This window comes from Felis catus, chromosome C1, assembly GCF_018350175.1.
Source record: "Felis catus isolate Fca126 chromosome C1, F.catus_Fca126_mat1.0, whole genome shotgun sequence".
Classification (NCBI taxonomy): Eukaryota; Metazoa; Chordata; class Mammalia; order Carnivora; family Felidae; genus Felis; species Felis catus.
Window position 1 is genome coordinate 13,659,082 of NC_058375.1, and position 5,919 is coordinate 13,665,000.

At 52.9% G+C, this 5,919-nt stretch overlaps 1 protein-coding gene and 1 long non-coding RNA gene across 3 annotated transcripts in view; one reads left to right on the forward strand and one right to left on the reverse strand.

Annotated features, from left to right (window-relative positions):
• The first annotated feature begins 1,578 nt into the window (after nt 1–1,578).
• On the forward strand, nt 1,579–4,528 carry LOC111561684. The gene is made up of 2 exons (XR_002744343.2): nt 1,579–1,730; nt 4,379–4,528. It is a non-coding gene; the product is annotated as an uncharacterized LOC111561684 (long non-coding RNA).
• IFFO2 (intermediate filament family orphan 2) overlaps nt 1,859–5,919 on the reverse strand; it is a 49,735-nt gene continuing 45,674 nt past the window's right edge. For both annotated transcript variants that reach the window (XM_023258216.2, XM_011284622.4), the window contains one exon: nt 1,859–5,919. This exon is cut by the window's right edge and continues 522 nt beyond it. The gene's annotated coding sequence lies outside the window, so the exon portion shown is untranslated.

The following is a 5,919-nucleotide window of genomic DNA, read 5'->3' on the forward strand; positions in this document are numbered from 1 at the left end:
GGGAGCTGATCACGCTACCGTCCTCCGAAGTCAAGGTCATCAGAAATGTCTCCGTATGTGACTTCTGCCAACACAATAACTCTTGTTTTGAGGGCACTGTAGAGACCGGTATGCGACACCAGGACAAGGCAGCCCAAAAAAGAAGTCTTGACATATACACGTTTTCCCCTCCTTTATATGGTATGACTCAACAGCCCTCCAGGGGGCCGAGGGAGAAGGGGCGTGAGCCTCATTGGCCAATCAGAATAACACATCGAAGCTTATGGGCCAATCCGATGGACGGTCTTGTTGCAGCCGTCTTGGGCCAGGGGGCTGAAGAGCCAATGAGAGAGCCGGAGCAGGACACGTGCGCGGAGCAGCGGAAGGACTACGGTTTGGTGCGTCAGGTGTCTCGAGCGTCCCGGCCTGACTGCTTGGGCTGCCCTTGGTCAGATGGCATCAGGTTCTTTGACCCCGCGGGTCCACACCGCGGCCAGCCCCTTGCCTCCACGCGGAGACTGCAGCCCCTGGGATGAGCCTGCAAACCCTGCCTCCAGCCTCCTCCTGGTGGGCGCCCAGCCGCCTCCACCTCCCAGCGTCGTGCCGGTCCTAAAGATTGCGTGAGCCTGACGCTGAGATAAATCCGCCTGCTTGCTGGCAGATTACGATCAATAAGAGAGAAAACCCAGCCAGTCCATGCTTAGCTTTTCCCTCAAAGCTTCTGACCTCGGAACCAGTTGTCCCTGACCTCCATTCCACCCCCGCCAGCTCACCCCACCCCAGTCAAACTTTTGGTTTCCTCTTGAAGTTGTTTGCTTGAACGCTTTATTTACAATTAGGATTCTGAAACCTTTCCGGTGGCGGGGTCCTAGGGATTCGTTCTATTCCTAAACACTCTTCCAGTTTACCTGTTTATATTTCCTCCAGCGTGAACCGAGAACCTGCTTAGGAGTCAGTCCCGATGTGTGATTGTGGTTCCAACTTAGGACGTTAGCAAAATACATCACTTCCCTGGGTGTCAGTTTCCAGGTCTATATTAGAGGGGCAATAATGCCCACCCTAGAATGTTCCCATTATTTCATGCTACTCCTCTTTCTCCAGCTCACACCCTTTAAGACACTTCGGGGGAATTTAAAGAGCAGGAAGCGAGAAGAGGAAGCTACATTAAGCGCAAGTCTTAAAGATGGTAGAAACAGATTGGAATTGGTGGCTCTATTAAAAAAAGTTTAAGTTTATTGATTTATTTTGAGAGAAAGACCACGAGTGGCGGAGGGCAGAGGGAGAATCCTGAGCAGGTTCTGCGCTGTCAGCACAGAGCTCAAGGCAGGAATTGAAGTCACAAAGCACAAGGTCATGACCTGAGCAGGGCTCGAGTCAGACGCTTAACTGACTGAGCCACCCAGGCATTCCTGTCTCTCTTAATCCATACAGAAAACTCTCGTGGGGGGGGGGGGGAGGGGGCGGGAGGGAGGGGAAGCAGCTCACACGAGGCAATGTCTCCCCAGATTTGGCCATTAACAAGAAGACACTAGAACACTGGACAGTGTCAAATTCAGAGTCCCAGAAGGTGGCCTCTCATGGGCTCAGTAAAAGGTTGGTTCAAGAAACGGCGGGCTTTATGATTAACAGGAAGGACCTCAACTGCAAGCCAGTCTATGCCGGTTACTCAGCCTGTGATACCTGTGGCTCGCTCTTCCCCTTCCTGCTTTATCGACTTCCAAAGATTTCACTGGGAGATGAAACTATAGCAGGTGATGTGAAATCTCCCTATTTTATCACAAATTGGCCAGTTACTTGGTTTGGTGTTTAAGTGGCCCTCAGTCCTCTTGCCCCTCCCCCATCACTACTTTATCCACCCCCCCCAAAAAAACGCCATCAATTCTAAGACATTTCACTTTATTTAAAAGAAGCCAATATACAGGATATAAAGGGCATGATATTTACAACAGTACAGTAAACAGGTTGGTTTCTGGTAGGATCAGTAGTCTTTCAATGAGTATAAACCTCCCCCCGCCCCCTTCCCCTTGACACCAGACCCAACTGGCAGACAGACAGCAACAGTGGGGTGGGATGGGGCTGTGGGATACAAAGTCTCCCTGGATGGGGCTAAAAATCAGGTAGATGCTAAAATGTCCACCGAAGGGGTCTTGCTAGGGGTGGGGATGGTGCCTTCGCCTCATTTCTTTGAGGGCCTGGCGGCAGGAACGGTGGGGGATTTGCCCAAGACCAACACACAAGCCCACCTTGAGCCTAGAAATCCTCCACGCGTGGAAAATTCCCTTTCAGAGAGAATCTGCCCTCCCCCCCTACCCACCCGGCTGCCCCCAGACTCCACACTCTAGGAGCGTGCCCTTCTAGAACCAGAGCTCGGTGTCTCCGGGTGGTGAACCCAGGTCTGAGCAGGACCCAGCACGCAGCACCCTAGTCCTCTCCCAGGCCCCGGAGGAGCACATCAAGGACCACAGCCCAGGCCTCAGCCCAGAGTCCGCACAGCTGGGGCTGGGAGGGAGGCATCCCCTGGCATTTCCATCCCTGCTCCAGCTGCCTGACGACCTGGGACCCACTAGGGCCCAGGCCCCAAGGAAGCCGAATGCTCCCTGAACCAACAGTCCCATGGCCGCCCACAGCCTGCTGGTTCTCAGCCTCTCCCAAACACAGCTGACTTGGAAATGGGTCTTGGCAGATCGGAGTGTGAGTAACTACTCAGAGCCCACCCTCCGAGGCAGAGCTGGGCCCCTACCTGGTGCCCCCTTTCGCCTCCCCCCACCCACCTCAATTCTGAATTCCCCACTGCCCACCCACTCCCACAAGTGCCCCCCCCAAAGACTTCCAAGGACCGAGGAGCTGGGGGAGGGGTTAAGGAACAGGGAAATGGGGTGAAGCGGGACGTAGGCTCTGCTGAAGCCGCTCGTGGGTGCAGGTGAGTAGGCGGTGAGGCCGGGGAGATGGGGCGAGGGGCACTGGTTATATTCAGCAGCAGCAACATGCATCGTGTTCACAGAAGAACGCTGGGCTGCCATAACTGCCTACCCCAGATTTAAAAACCCTTTCCTTTCATAAAAATAGATGAGAATCTCTTGCTTTATAAATAGGTTACGTTTAGCTTAAGTGACACCTTCTATTACCCCCTACCCTGCACCCTCTCCCCCATTCCAAGCCAAAGTGGTTTGCTTCTCTGTAGGTCAGAGCCAAGTCTGTGACAGACTGGGCCTTCAGAGACCTCAAGATATATTGCTACAAGAAAACAAAATGTGTTTACTTGCCAATGATCTTTTTTTTTTATCCCCTGTTTGGAGTCTCAGAGGAGTGTGTGTGTGTGTGTGTGTGTGTGTGTGTGTGTGTGAGTGCGTGCGTGCGCGCGTGTGGATTCCACAACCAGGGAGCCCAAAGGAAAGCTACTCTCCCTGCTCCTCCCCGATCCTCTCTTTTTATAAAACCCCCAAAAATAGGAGAGTGAGAGAGGGCAGCACAGGAGAGCCCATCTGAGAACAACCCTAAAATACCAATGTCAATATGACACTGGGCTTAGAAATAGAAATTTGACTATTTACAGCTTTACAAAGGACGGACCAGTTCGTCCCGACCGGACCTAGTGCTGCCCCAGCGAGCGTTGGGGTCTTTCTTGGCAAGCTGTGGGCTCGTGGCGAGGGGACAAGCAGGGCCCACTGGCAACGAACTCAAAAAAACAAAACAAAAAAAAAAAACAGAACTTGGTGGGGAGAAAGGGAGCCAGACCAAGACCCAGGCCCCCTGCCAAGGAGGCGGGTCGGCCACCCCCTTGCTGTCCCCCACCCCCATCGTCCTGCCCCAAATCCTTGCCCCCCAGAGGAGAGCAGCTATGGAAAATCAGCAAGAAGGAACTTTCTGTCCAGCATCTATCTCTGGCTCCTGCCATTCCCATACTCCCTGGACAAACTTAGAGCACGCTAGTCCCAGCGACGAACGTCCTATGTACACAAAATGGGAAGCATAAATAACACCACCGGACACCGATTGCCCCGGTCACCTTAGTTACCCCCAAATACTTACACTGTTGCCTTACGTCTTAACACTAAAGCTAGGTCTGTCACCCTCCCACCACCTTGAGGAACAACCCGGGGCTGGCTTCCACTCTGCCTCCCAAACCACGTCCTTCCAGGCCTCCCCCCAGCCCCGGACAGAGGAGGCCCGAGGGGTCCTCCCGGAAACGGAAAATCTTTTCAGCAGCTGAGGTCCAAGGCCAACTGGCTCTGATAACCTTTGGTTAAAATGAAACTAAAACTAAAACAACAATAACACTAAGGACCATAATAATCAGGTATGTTTGAACCCTGTAACCTTTAGAACAAGGGTCAGTGAGGAGGAGGGAAAGGGGCTGTCTCTCCTCTGAAGCCATCAATCCCTCCACGTACCTACCCAGGGACCGTTCGGCCGGGGATGGAAGCCTCTCAGCCAGATGCCACGGGGAACCACTAGCAGGCTCCCTCAGCGACAACAACAAAAGGGAAAGAACTCACGATGAAGGCCACCAAGTTCTGATAAATAAAAATTACATACAGTCACTAACATACACTCTCTCTCTCTCCATATATATATATATATATTATATGAATATTATGTACAATGGTTTTAAGACTGCAAAACAGGTGGGGGAAACGGAAGAGAGAGAAGGCCCTAACAGGTCGCTGGTACCCTGAGGAAGAAAGACAGGGGGCTGCAATCCGTTTTAAAGCCAGAGCCCCTCCTCTGCCTCCACACAGGAGCAGTAGGCGAGAAGTTCTGGTCCTTGGGCACATTTTGCTTCTTTGACCTCCAGGGGGAGCTCCTGGGCCAATTAAAAAAAAAAAAAAAATCGGCGATCCCACCCACAAAAGTGGGTCCAAAAAGAAATTTTTCTTAAAAAGCGAAACCTGCTCGCCTGGTTCCAAGCTGAGATTTGGCAGGGTGGCCTCAACGTGGTGCCTTCTGACACAGGCCCACTCAAGTCTTGGGGAGACACTGGCTCAGATTCACTCCCCGCCAGTGGGTCAGTCAAGTGAAGAATAGAAACAGGCTTGCGGGTGTCCATGAGCAGAACAAGGATGGCTGTCATCCAGAGATGAGCTCCGCTCCTGCCACCACCTCTGATCTGCCAGCAGCCCTCGATGCCTCCCTCCCCTTCCCTTTCCAGTGTCAGCCAGTGGCCAAGAAGTGGACAACTGGGGGCAGTGGAGAACCAAGATGGCGGCAGGAGGTAGGAACCCAGCTCCACTATGGAGGGGGTAGATACCAGACCTAGCCCCCCTCAGACTTTCTCACAGAGAAATTACAGACCTATAGCCCCTTATCATTGGCTGGGAAGGGAGAGAAAAACATCAAGAAAACAAAATGTGTTTACTTGCCAATGACCAGGGCAATAGAAAACCCCTCCCGCCCCACAGAGGTCCCAAGAGAGCAAGCAGTCAGGTGGGCCAAGGGCCTTGCAGGACCCAGGCCTCACTACCAACCGTGACAGAACCCCCGTCCCAAGTCAGTGCTCACCCGAGGAGGTTGCGAGAGAGCTCGCCCTAGCTTCAGCCTCCCTCTGAGCTCCGGGAGAAATCCAGGAGTCAGGGCGGGAGCCTACCTTCCACAATGATATAAGGCAAGCTGCTTTGTTTGTTTGTTTGTTTGTTTGTTTGTTTTTTGCATAGTAGTTTAAACACAGTGAGACTCCACTCCCCCCCCCCCACAGTGCCTTGTCCCTCCACTTTGCCACTCGATCCAAAAAAAAAAAAAAAGAAAATTTTGTCTCCCCTCCCTCCTTCCATCTTTTCAAGTTAAAGCACTTGAGAGGCCCCCACCCAGGCCTAGAAAGGTTTCAAAGGCAAACAGCTCCTTCCTGGGAGGGGGTGGGGGGGAGGTGGACCACCCCAAGGCCAACTCAGGTCTGCACTGGCCAGGCAGAGGAGGGAAGGGCATAGCTCACGGCCAATCAGAGGA